This window comes from Poecilia latipinna, unplaced genomic scaffold (genome assembly GCF_001443285.1).
Source record: "Poecilia latipinna isolate Pla-1442-1.1 unplaced genomic scaffold, P_latipinna-1.0 Scaffold1244, whole genome shotgun sequence".
Lineage (NCBI taxonomy): Eukaryota > Metazoa > Chordata > Actinopteri > Cyprinodontiformes > Poeciliidae > Poecilia > Poecilia latipinna.
This window is the reverse complement of record NW_015113860.1, coordinates 172,425-186,538: the sequence shown is the minus strand read 5'-3', so window position 1 is coordinate 186,538 and position 14,114 is coordinate 172,425. Positions and strand designations below refer to the sequence as shown.

Sequence of the window (14,114 nt, the reverse complement as noted above, 5' to 3'; positions counted from 1 at the left end):
TAGTGAACCAAAACATTTGGTTTTAATCACATTTAATGTGTGATTTGACATGGGGATCTCAGTGGTGTTACTTTTTCCACATAGGGTCAGGTTGGTTTGGTTTTGTTTTTACTTCAGTTCTCATGGCCATCTTAAGCGTAACTTGATTTTTTAATTTTAATTAAAAGGTGTGGAGTGGAAACAGACATCTGAGTTTGCAGTGGCATGGTCACAGATCCAACTCCATTGATCTGCATTTGGACAGAAAACATGGTGGAATCCATTCGTCTCTCAGCTGATTGAATGAAATGACCACCTCTGAATCAGAAAAAAGTATTTTCACAGTGCTGGAAAGGAAAGTTTCAAGGGAGGCTTAGTGTAAATAATATGTTAATAATTTTCTGATAGATGTCCCAAATTCAGCATAACTACTGTAAAATTATTTAAATGTTCCTGCAGAAGTTAGGAAACTCATAACTTGTCTCCTGTTGCTTTCTTGCAAGGTTCACATCATCTTAAAGCGTCTTAAAAAACACACATATAGTCTCACTGCAAACACAAATGCCAATGTATTCTGATTTTTTGTGAAAAATGATCAATTGTTTTCAACTTTTTTCCTACAACTTTGGCATGCATTTGTATTCAGCCCTCCTGCCTTCTGGAAACACTTTCTGCAGCAACTGCAGTTGCAAGTCTTTTGGGATATGAGCCATTTTATTTTTACCTATTCGTCTTTCCAAAAGCTCGAACTAGTAAGACTGGAAGGAGAGCATCTAGAAAAGACATTTTTCACCTAAGGTTCTCATTTGAATTTAGATCTGGAATTTAACTAGGCCATTCTAACATATAAACTTACTTTGATATAAACTGTTTTTTGAACCTCCTGTAGAATAGAATATTCCTCATAGAAGGAATAGAATATGTCATATTATTCTATTCTATTCTATTCTATTCTATTCTATTCTATTCTATGTTGGAATATTTTGGTGTGTTCCAACGTCTTCATGATGCCATTTGCTTTCTGTATTTTTGTTGGTGAAAAAACAAAACAAAAAACCTCATTATGTTATTTCCACTTCACCCCTGTTTCCTACTATGAGTACATCACATAAAAACCAATAAAACTCAGTAAAGTTACACTTATTTAACTATTTAAGAAGTACAAATACTTTTTTCAAGGCACCATCAACTATAAGGAACCATAGGTAGCCTTGAAGTACTGCAGTCAACTAAAAGTACAACAGCTGATAAATAACAGTTTCAGTGTTTGTTATTAGTTCAGACAGTAGCGCTCCGGGGCGCTCTACCTTATTTGGGTGAGAATGTGACAGAGGAGAGTGAAGATGGATGAATACCCGTATTTTTCTGGGCTCAGACTCAATAAACTCTGGTCCCGCTCAAAACTGGGCCTCTGTTTACGTTTTTTTCTTTTCTTTTCTTATAGCTTAGCGACAGCAAGCCAGTTTCTAACGTAACAAAATTTGTATGCCTGAATTCAATCTCTCGTAGGTTATCTATAAGTGATACATATCCTCCATTTATTCTGCAGGTTTATAAAAAACCTCGAGGCACATGTTGGTTGATCAAAGTAATATCACAAAGCCAGTACGCAGGCGGCGGCTGCTGCATGGTGGTTGAACTGGTTGAGCAACACCCTGTATGCAGGCATTACGCCCTTTTTGCAACCGGCTAAAGTTTGTGTCCTGGCTTCCGGCCATCCGCTGCATGCCGTCCCTTTTTTCCTGGAATCTCCGTTTTCTGACACAACTACAACTCCAGCCTGTTGCTCACACTAGAATGAAACAGCTGCCAGCGTTTAAGTAATAAAGATTTAATTGTAATATGAGGCCTGTGAGAACCAGAACGCTTTGTTTACCCTCATTTCAGTTTGGGCTCTAGGCTCATATTTAATGGATATGGGGGAAACAAAGAATATTGAGACATTAAAACACCCCAGAAACACATTTAGCTGACGAAAAAGCAAAGTTTGAAAATCAACTTATTGGTGAGAAACTCTAACGATACAAAATGACCAATTACTTCATTGTTAACGTCTTGGCTTCCTTACATGGTAATATTTAACAATAAGCACACCATTGTATTCTAACCAACAAAGCAAGCTAAATATGAAAGCGCCGTTTTCTTCCCCAACCAGTATTTTTGGGAGATGTGTGCACCTCAGGGGATAACCAAACACATCTTTTAATCGTGGTGGCATAAAAGGCTTAAATCCAATAATGACATGCCAACTAGAGCATGATTACACAATATCAAAGGCAGAGCTAAATGAAACCAATAGCTGCTCTCTAAATGTCCATTCACAGAGAGACACTGGATCCTTCAGAAGTTCATCAGACTCACACTGCTTACATTTTAAGATTATTTCACTGATGTAGAAGTTGAAAGAGTAATTTTTTTTCCTAAATATTTTATCATTCTATTCTCACAGAGCACCTGTGTATAAAAACCTCCAATCCAATTTTAGTCACCATCTATATCTTTTGATACATTCATCTTTTGACAGGGTATGATAACTTTAATGCCAGATTTGTCATTAGTGTGATTTATATAAATCTATGACAAATTTGATCCCGATTTTTCCTAAGATTTAGGTTCTAAAAATCACATAATTAAAACGGGTTTACTAGAATTAATCAGGATTTATTTAATTTCACCCTAATTACATAAACGCGTTGCACTTTTGATTGAATGTTAAGCTCCAACACATTGATTTTGTCCATTACTAATTAATTAGCATCAGCCTAATGAGCCTAGCTTAGCATGTTAATATTAGCCTGCATTAATGTCATACCAGTAGCTAATTTGTTTCTCCTATCAAACACATTCAATAATGCTGACTCACAAATTCCCCCCTGGTTGACACAGATTGTATTAAATAAACCACTGTTCGCAGGCAGCGGTGTAAAGTTCCCCATCTTCAAAACAAGGCAAAAAAAAACAAAACAAAAAAACAGGTTACTCCACACTCAGGGCCTTCTTAATCCCCACAGCCTCTCATTTTACCAGGCATCATCCGTTCCTAAACTCTCCTGCTGGGAAGCGTGAGAGCGCGCTCTGTCATTTAATATTTAGTTCAGCTGAACTTTCTCTCTAATGCTCAGACACAAGCGCTTTCTCATTTCACATATATGTATGTTTGAAGGAACTCTGTAAATGGATGCCACAAATAGCATTCACAGTGGCTAACATTAATAAAAATGTATGAGCTACGTCTATTAGCTGGGAAAAGCTTCGTCTTCTGACACTTTGAGCCATCAGGGAAAGAAACTGAAGCTGGTTATTGTCTGGGGTTCAAAATCTTTACTCTATTTCACTAAGAAAAGTATCAATGTACAAGAAAATATATGTTTGATCCTTTTCTTATGATTTCCCTGCATTTATAAAGGCTCTACACTGTTTATTAATAACTTACTAAATCGATTCTGTTAATCTGCTAACGATGATTTCACTAGAATTTCCAGGTCCTGGATGTTTATTAAAATGTGTGTGATTTTAGATAAAATAAATGGAAAGAAACTATAAAACGACCTATAATTTATAACTCTTTCCAGACTTATCCTTTGCTCCTAAGTAAAATAAATTAAGGTTTTTTCACTGTAGCATGACGTCACTCTGTCAAATTTGGAAAAATTTCACATTTACCTTAAGATTTCTTTTTTTTTTACTACTACTACTACTTCTCACCCTTGCTGGTAATACTTGAACCATTTTTGTCATGATTTGGTCAAATCTTTTGGACAATCATTCTGCTGCAGGCTAATGGTGAACCATTTAGATTTTTTTTTGACAGTTAACTTTAAAAAGTCTTAGGTTTAGCAAACGTGAATCACTGATGTTTATGATGGTTGGACAGAAAAAGCTTTTAATTTGGCGAGCCTTCCACATTAGACAGCTTCTTTTGTTACTATGGAGGAGTAACAAACTAATGAATCACTCTTCACTACAAATGGCCAAATGAACACAGACAAATGGGATCTTATGTCAGATCATAAGATTAGTAGTACCTGAGAGGTCAGGTACTACTAATTAAATATTACTAGATACTCTCATCACTTTAAAGCTGCAGTAAATAACTTTTATAAAAATATGTAATGACAGTGCAATATGAGACAGATAATCTGTGGAAACAATCCTCCCTGTGGTCCTACAGCCACCCACAGAAATACAACCAGTCACAGTCAAGAGGAGGGTCTTAGCGCTGTCAATCATGCTCGTGTACGTGCTTGCTCTTTGCTGCGTTATAGCTCCTTCCCCACAGTGTGGGCTAGTACACCGTGGGGCTACCCTTTAGTGCAGCTGTAGCGAACTGCAATCTTTAGTTTGACGTGTAAAGGAAGTTGTCAACAACACGTACACGAGCATGATTGACAGTGTCAACACATAATCCTTCAAATCTGACCAAATGTTGCATCAAAACAGTCATTCCTGATTGCACTATTTTATAGGGAATAATAACGGTGCCAATAAATGTGGAATTCTAAATTATTTCCTAACTTTCGTTGCTTTCGCCAATGAATAAATGCACTCAAATTAAAACTTGGTTAGAAAAGAAATCGGTGTGAGAATATGCTTGTGCAATAAAAGCTGAATGTATTTTAAGAGTTTCTCCACATCTGACCAAAGTCCCTCCATCACCACAAAGTACTCATTCTAATTTTATCAAAATGATTTTTTATAAAACTGAGTTCTTTGAATTCAGGGAATTGTTTTTAGGCCAGGGATTTCCTCAATGGAAAACTCAAAAAGCTGCATATCAGTCTGACTAAAATGTAAACCAGTGTTGTTAAATTCGCGGCAACACCGTCACCGTCCACAAGCTTTAATCCTCAGAGCAAAAATAGAGCCTGAATAAACAAAAGACAAAAGCAAAGTCATTTAACTTTTCATCACTGCCAGAATCTAATTAGGTTCTGCCTTCGTAAGCTGCATCTCAATGTGCTTAGTCAGTGAAAGAAGCAAAGTTTGAATGAACTCAGTGATAAATGAATCAGAGCCCTCCATCTCTCTGTGGACTGATCTGAACAACCGCCGGGTCCATCTGCGGTGCCGGTGCGGCTGAACCGGTTTGTCATGGCCTGTCTTGTGAGATAAAAATGGATTTCTACTGTGATTGTTAGTGCATTTTTGTATTTGTGAAAGGCATTTTAAGTATTTGCTGTTTTACTTCATTCTTTAGCTTTGACTAAACAAGATCTTAACTTGCCTCCCTTATAAGACTGACACTAAAGGTGTTAGTGTCAACATAATCTTTTACACACTGGCTCCTTAAAAGTAAAAAAATATATATTTCATTTTAAAACATGGAAACAGATGATTTATAATTTAATCATCTGAATAAACATCCTATGGTAGATATTTATTTAAAAAAAGGGTTATCTAACCTTTTGCGGCTGTAAACAAATTAATTTAACTGAAAATGGGCTGTTTTGGTTGTAAACATTACAGCAAAAAGAACAAATCAAATCTACACTTTGGTCAGGAAATTTTAAATAAATATATTGATCAACTTTTAAAAAGTACAAAACTGCTGATTATTTTAGCAGCAGTGCTAAGAAAAACAAAACAAAAAAAACCCACCTAATTGTATGAAGGATTTTTTCCAAAGTGAGAAAATGCACTCAAGTTTGAAAATTTTAACTTTTAATGTTGCTCTGCTGCAGCACAAAAACTTGATTTTTTTTACTCAGCAGGTAAAAACCAACAACAAGTATTTTAAAATGAAGTTTTTCCTGTTTTGCACCAGAAATATTTTTGCCATATTAGACTGCGTTATCTACAAGTGGAGTATTTTCTTTAACAGTGTGGCGTCGGTGGGCCTGTTGGAGAGCCAGCTGGAGGCGGTTAGGGGAGTGGATTCCCTCCTGCCACGCCAGCTGGTCCACCTGCTTATAGTCGAGTTGAAAGGTTTAAAACGGGCATTGTAATGGATCAGAGGACGGGCGTGAAAAGCCTGCAGATCTTGTAGAGTCATTTTTGTGTCAACAAGTGGATAAACAAAGATGTGGACAGTTGCTACAAACTGCATTGGCACCTGAACGTAGAGAGAAGGGAAAACTGAAACGGTGAAACAGGGTCGATGATATTCAGTTGTGTGGCTAATGGATTCCTTCTACCTAAACTAATTAAATTACATGGACATAAGTATGACTGATCTATTTGTTTGTCTAAAACCTGGGGTTTTAAACACCTTTGATGTATAAGCCTCTTACGGTTTTTGTCAAATCTTAAACAGTATCAGGGATTTCAGCCTCCAAACGTATTTATGACAGAATTAGAAGACGGGAAAAAGTATAAGCAAAAAACCAGATTTATTCAAAAGGCTCATCTTTCAGTCATCATTTTTAAAACTTCTCCAAAAGAATTACTTTTAACATATTTTGTCTTTTGTTACTGTGTCTTCACGCCGCTTTCTGCAGTCCTCTGAGCCTCAGTTAACGTATCATTTGTTCCTTTAAAAATCAAAAATGTCTCCTGATGGTTGGATCAGGTTTTACTTTCTACTGAAATCCTCCCAAAGGGCTCCTACACATTTTCCAGGTAAAAATGAAAGGAAGGAAGAAATGAGAGAAAATAAATGCACAAGGACGAAAGGGACAAAGAGAGAGAAAACACACGAGGGAGGAAATGAACAAAAGAAATGAGGGAAAGGTAGACAAGGAATGATGCATGAAAGGAAAGATAGAAAGAAAGAGGAAGTAAGTAAGGAAGGGAACAGATGATGTAAGGGAAGAAAGGAAGGAGATGAAGGACAGAAGGAAGCATGTGAAGAAGTGAAGACGCAAGGAAGAAAAGAAGAACATAAAAAATTTAGGCAATGAGGTAGAAAATAATAAAATTGTTTTTTCCATACTGAAATCAAACTGCATAACTTTCCAGCCTTCGTAGGAACCCTGCCCCCAACGTACGTCTTGTCCTGTCCCTGAGTTGAACGTCTAGGTGAGGCGACATGGATATCTATGGAGGAGGCGACACATAAAGTCACACATGCAAGTAAACCTGCTGTAAGTAGCAACAGACATCAAGCGGGGAGATTACAGAGGGAGCTGTGTCAATGTGTCAGTGTGTGAGTGTTTCCTCTGTCTCTCTTCATCCATCTCCCTCGCTTACTCCCCCTCCTCTATCTAAGACAAAATGGCCAGATGGCTTCCAATCCTACATGCTAATCCATGACACACAGACTGGAGCTCTGAAACACCTACTGCAAGAACTGCCGTGACCTTAAAAACACACACAAGGAGCAACCCGCACGCGGGGCCACAACAAGAGCCCGAAACGATAACCCGTCTCAACGGCGGCACCGCAGCCCTCAACAGATGGAGGTCTCCTTGTATGCGTTTTCTGTGGCCCGATATCATGTTTCAGGCCGGCCCAGTTAGCAGGCTGCAGGCCAAGATGAGGTACTGTGTCTGCTGCTTTTGTTAGCTGGGCTGAGGTAAGAGAAGCTGCTTGTGTTGGGTTACGGTGACAAGTGGAAAACGTAGGACAGCCCAGAAGAGCACGGCTAATACTCCTGGAGACAATGAGGCTAGTGCGGAAAAAGAAACGCACATTGTCTCAGTGCACAAAAAAAAAGTCCTGCTTCTGCCATGTGTTGTCAGGGATACCTTTAGGAATAAATAGAGCACAGTTGGAAGCTACTTCTACTATGCACTCACTAATCAGAAATAGGCCTGGTCCAGGCGGCGCGTATAGTAGTGGTAAAAACGAGCGCCCCATGTACGAGGCCGCTAGTCCCCACAGCAGCTGGAGTTTGATTCCTGACCCTTAAGCCTTTGATGCAAGTCTTTCCCCCGTCTCTCTACTCATTCCTTGTGCAATTTACAGCAAATAAAAGCAGCTAGTGTTACAAAACCTTAAAAAAAACAAAGAAGAAGAAACACCTATAGCAAAGCTTTTAAAGAATACCGTTCCTAGAGTGCAAGGTGACCTTGCTGACAATGTTTCAGGCTGACCTGATTTTTTTTTTTTTGACAGACAAAAAAAATAAGTAGCTGCACACTGCTGGTCAGCTGGTTGAAAGAAGGCTACCACTCTTATCCCCCACTCAGGAAAGCAAATCTAGCTGGAAAAAAAAAATTTAGTTTGCAAAAATTATTATCTGTAGATAGACATTATCTGCAGGAAACTACGGGACAACCAACCGCAACTTTTATCAACCCTTTAATTTGTGATTCAAGAAACAGATTTTAGAAAATAATTATTCTGCCTTTATTAAACTCTTTACTAGATGCATTTAACAAAAATAGAAAAAAACTCCTATAAGCATCACTTGGGTTTTAATGTATGGTTTTGCATTGTATTTATACCTACAAAGATAGATGTAAGCATAATAAAACACCTGATACAATGGAACAACATTTTGTATTTTTATAGAGAATTTGTTAAATTTATTGAAAGAAGTGCTTAACTGTAATAAAAAGCATATTGTTGCTAATAAGACAATAAGTATCAAGTAACTATTTTGCTTAAAAACTGTTAGATTGTGCGTCACATCAGTTATTTGTTAGCTCATTAGCTTAGCTGTTTTAAAAACTTCAGGTTAGATGACATGAGCCGAAATAATAGATTAAAACAAAAATTTAAAAAATGTTCCAGTCAAGCAGTAAGGAAAACGACACATTTATGATAAACTATAGAAATAGTTTTATGTACTTAAACTTGTTTGAACCATAAAAGTGATTTTGAACATTAGCGTGAAAAGCTAAACCACAATAAACCGATCTATATTCACCACAAGCACTACACTGGGGGTCGCGACTGTATCTGTATTTTAGTTCCAGCATATAAATAAACACATCTATTGTGAGATGAGTCTCTTTCATTTTTCTCCAGAGAGGCGCATTTAACATGCAGAATAACTCAGAACAACCTTTTACCGAACAGACAAAAGCCAATTTGCTCGTGACGGACTCCTATAGAGAAAGGTGTGATGAGAGTATGATGAAAGTGACATATGGAGTATCACAGGAGAGCAATGGAGACTGATTATCCAGCAACAGCCTCACAGATCGCTGAATAGCAGGACGCATAAGCACAGAGTAATTCTGCTCTAATGGCATACCATAACTTTGACTGATTGTCGACCTGTCTTCTGATTAAGACCCTTCAGTAGCTTGACAAAACTGAAGTGGCTGCTTCTCCGTCAGTCTAAGAGCAGGATAAAGAGCTGCACTGAAACACAGTGCTTAGGTATAAGACATAAAAAGACACAAAGCCTTGTGTTTTCTTATTGTCTGATAAACCTCTAGAATAAACCTTTGTTGTTGGAGGTCAGTTGTTATGACTAATTCATTATTTATATTTGGTCAATTAAAGATTAATGAGATAATTATTGTTAACTGTACACGTATTGCCTTTATATTTGTTAAAAATGCGTTAAGTGTTATAACTTGAGTTAATTGTTTTTGGTTCCTTTCCACAAACTAGTTGTGGTTGATGGTGCATTTTTAGCACCACAATGGGGGGTGGGGAGGTTTCATGATGCCATCTATATGGTGCACACAAACTATTAGACACAAGCCAGGGCCTGATCAACCCTGACTGGGTGAGACCCAAACCACCCAATGATCCAGTGATGCAGCACTGAAGATGTCTGGGTTGGATAATAAGTGTAAGTTAAGAAACATCCATGCTGCCAAGTCCATAGCCTAGCAAGCTTCTCCTCTTTTTTTCTACAAATAATGGATAAACACTTCAATTTTAGTTTCAGACCAAAATACTCTAATAAATAAGGTTTTTATCCTGTAGTGTATTTACAAACTCTAATCTGGTTATTTTTTCAGGCAATGGCTTCTTCCTAGCTGAGTGCTTTTTCAGTCAATGCTGGTGCTTGACTAATTTCACTGCGGATAATGACATGCTTGTAGTGTTTTCAGCAAACATGTTCACAAGAGCTTTTGCTTTGGGGTTAATTAGTCCTGTCACAATAATCAATAAATCAACTAATCGCATGACAAATTAAAACAAACTCAATAATTTTCACTTGCATAATTTATCGTTTTTCTCTTTTTCTGCCAAAAACTGGATGATAAAAGTCTTCGGTCTGGTGATCTGGTTTCAACTAGCCCTTATTTTGAAGGACAGTTTTGTTAACACAGACTTCATTTAACTTTTTGTTTCTGTTTTTTATTATTATTATTTATTCATAGTGGATATTTAAAATGTCTTCCAGTTCCAGTGCTAAATGTTCATCAGAATTTAAAGTTTATTGATCTGTAAGAATGTGTTCTCGCATTATTATAACTTGAAAATGGTCTAAGCACAACAACATCATCGTTTTTTGCAATAACTTCGGGGGGCAATTTATCGTCCAGGAAAATGTGTTATTGTGACAGCCCTGGGGCTAAAACACACATTTCAAACCAAAACACTTTTATTTCTATGACACAGGACAGTCTGATGGCTGAACAGATCACTGTGTCCAACATGCGGAGGTTCAAAACTCTCTTCCTCATTACTTGCTTTATTTTCTCTGATTTTTCCATGATGTCAGATGAGGAAGCAGTGTTTGAGGTGTTGCCTTCAAATACATCCACAGATTTGCATCCATTTAACTCAAACATTTACAAAGCTGTGAAATCCTCACATGGCCACTCACAAAATGCTTAAAGTTTCTCAGTAATCTGGGATTTAGTAAATATTAACCATTTTGGTAATCCCCACTGATGGAAAATAAGTAAAGTTCAGTCTGATACAAGTGAGAAAAATATGGCTAAATGTATTTCTGTACAGAGTATGCAAATGGGTTGCTTCTACTTTATATAAATGACGAGTATTAAGCAGGAGAAATTATGCTTAGAGGGCAAAGTCTCTGGGAGAGAAGTGTAAGGGAGATCAATGTTCAAAGAGAGCAGCACCTTCACTAACCCATCCCCCAATTCCCCTCTATGATCATCTGGCGCTCCCTCAGTCGCTGACATGACTCCCTAATATTCTCCTCACACCAGACAACAGGTCTCCCATCAGGCCCTGCTCCTGCTCAGGATGACTGCGCTTCCTGCGAGAGGAATCTCCCACTCCCTGCACGCCGGCGGCCAGGACACAACCACTGCAACACACACAGAGAGAGAGAGGCTGCAGGGGAGACAGATTCAGCTGGCTCTGCAGTCATCTCCTCCATCCTCCTCTGCTGATGACGGCCGGGGAGGAATCCGAGATAGATCAGCTCGGTTTTTCACAAAACCCACCCCCACTCCGGTCCCCAGTAAAGTCAGGTGACCAGATGTTGTATATCTCTCCCTGTCACTACAGCCGCCATGAAGCTGCTGCTGCTGCTGCTGCTGCTGCACACAACCATGTTTGAAGCCAGGACACGGAGGCGCGTCTCCGAGTGTGTGTGCATCCCTTCCCAGAGACCATAAGTGAGGCGGTGCAGAGGAGAGCTCACATAAAAAAAAAAATAAATAAAACAAAAAGAGCATCCATCAGCACATAAACCATCCATCTCCAGCCCATCCACATCAGCACATACAGCTCTGATCCATCCAGCAGCTCCCAAAAATAGCATTGCTTCTTTCTAGCCACTGCAGCTGCTGCACTTCACACACACACGCACACACACACTTTCACTGACACAAGGATTGCTCAAATGCCACCGTTGATTCCAAGTAATAATAAGGATGCTATATTTGTGAGGTGTAAAGGAGGGCACACAGAGGTGAGGCGATGCAGGGTAGTGTGAGATGATACAAAACGCATCCAGCTCCTCCAGCGGGGCCATCTATTCCCATCTCAACCCAAGACACGAGAAGGACTGCTGAGGAAACAGCTGCCTGATTAGCAGGCCAGAATGCAGAGTGCAGGAAGAAAAAAGGAAGGCTACAAAGCAACCCCTACGTACACAGCCTCTCCCCTCCTCCTCCAGTTCTCCTCTGCTCCCCGCTTCCACATCCCTTATTGCATTACACACAGAGGGAATTACCTGAAATATGTCTTCACATTCTCCTGCTCGGTGTCTCGCCTTTGGGCCTGGAGTCCCGCTGGATTCATCGTCAGCCGTACAGTCCTAGTGACGGTTTAAAGGCAGGACTGCCATTCTCTTGTCAGACCAGTTCCTGACCCTAAAAGCAAAGCTTGTTCGGCAGGCTGGATGCTTCACTGGCTGTTCGCTGTTCCCTAGCCCGTGATGTCATCCACCCAGCTCGGCTGATTGGCTGAAGGGCTGAATATTAATACGGGCAGCAGGTCCAGGGGCGGAGACAGCCGAAGGGCAGACGCGGTTGGTTTTCCGTTTAACAGACCAAACTTGTAAATGAGAAACAGGAGGGAGTTGAGTTTAGATTTTACAGTTTTGAATGTAACCTAAACATTTAGTTATATTACACACACACTCACACGCAGCTGTCAGAGAAGTTTTCATTAGTTTCAGTTTAAGGTCATTTTCACAGGATATAGAAATATGAGTGAGCACTGACGTGTATGTAAATTGAGGCTAACAACCCATATGAGTGTGTGTGGGTATGGATGCATTTATGTAAACCCAAATAAAATGGAAAATTAATTAACCCATTTTTTTTATTTGATTTAATAATGAGGGTCGATCTGAAAAATTGTTATGAGTTTATGGGATTTTTCCTCCACCTTTTCAAGAATGTTAAGATTATTGTGGTATAAAAATATGTCTTTTACATTCCTTGTCCATGTGTGTGATTTTATACTTACATCATTTTTTAAATAAATAAAAATAATAATATAAAAAATAAGTATTACATTTCTGAGTATAAGACAGTATAAGAAAACAAATTACTGATTATTACATAAAAACTCACTTATCACATCATATACTATAATTATCAGGTATATTGATCTCTCTTTCTAATAGTATTATTTCTACAAAATAATTTATCCCTGGCTTTATGCTGTTCAAAATGTCATGTTTTTTGTGTTTTTGCACCACAGTTGTGATTCTTGCCAATCAAAAATAAAGCCCTTCTTTGATCTTGTCAAAAACAATCACTGTGTATCTGAAAGACAAACCAGAGAGAGTAATGTCTGATCACACAGACATTTCTGAGCTTGCAAAAAGTTGAAATTGATTCAAAATGCTTGTTCTGCATTGGCTTTGCTTCCAAACTTTTGATTTGTTGAGTATTTCTGGTTGAGTTGTACAACTGGCATATATCTATTGTAAAACAATAATGCATTTAAAAATAACTTCAATAACGTTCAGAAAAAAAACTAAAAGTTATTCCTAAGGTTTTAAGAGACATTTCAAAACACATGAAATAGCAACAACTGGACAAGTCAAAACTGTACGCAAGACTAATTATTTGTGGATGGTACAAAACTTAAATATCAAATCCTAGCACTGTCAGGTCACATCTTAGGGGGGATGTGGAAGTCAGTGTGTGATGAAAACTCAAAATCACTTATTTTCAATACAGGGGTTTAAAATACAGTCAGAGGAGGCACAACATAGGAAACTGTTTGAAGGAAAACTGCATTTGGAAACCTGAGTAGTAAAACTGTACAGACAGGGAGGTTCATAGTTGTTAATATTAATCATGATGATTGGCCTAATTGCTAATATTTGACATTAAGGTTTTTAAGAAGTGTGGAGACCCACTTGGTTGTGTTTGCCTTAAATTAGTTGGACCCTTTTTTACAGTTACTACACACACATATAAGGAAGAAAGTCACATCTTCTCCTAATATTGATAACATGCTTAAAATGATTGGCTCCTTATAGCAGGAGGGTTAAAAAGAAATATTTTGAAGGGTTCATCTGTAGCTTTACAAGAGCTACCGATCTGAAATTGACCAAAAATCTGTGAACATGAAATCTCTAATCTAAACCTTCTGGCTTGGACTTCAGATTTATTACTACATTCAAAAATATTTATTTTAGTTTTTTTTTTTTTGCTCTAAAATTGTCATGTATGATGTGGATTTTCTTTTATATCGTGGAAGGTAAAAAGCAGAAATATTCAACATCAGTCCATGGTGGTTGTGTTTGTAAGCAGGCGGACACGGCAACCACTATAGCTTCCACATTTGTCCTCATTTGCCTATGATGTCATCTTTTTCCTATGTCTCACCTGTGATTGGCTGACAGTCCCAGCATCTGCTCGGGCTCACGGCTAAGGCTTCCACCCCAAGGTGGAGGCCTACCCGCG

The 14,114-nt window shown here is 38.4% G+C and overlaps 1 long non-coding RNA gene across 1 annotated transcript; it reads right to left on the bottom strand.

Annotated features, from left to right (window-relative positions):
* Positions 1 to 10,148: 10,148 nt before the first annotated feature.
* Positions 10,149 to 12,187, bottom strand: LOC106960922 (uncharacterized). Its single transcript, XR_001427666.1, has 2 exons — positions 11,921 to 12,187; positions 10,149 to 11,047 (listed from the first exon to the last, which is right to left on the bottom strand). It is a non-coding gene; the product is annotated as an uncharacterized LOC106960922 (long non-coding RNA).
* Positions 12,188 to 14,114: the final 1,927 nt, after the last annotated feature.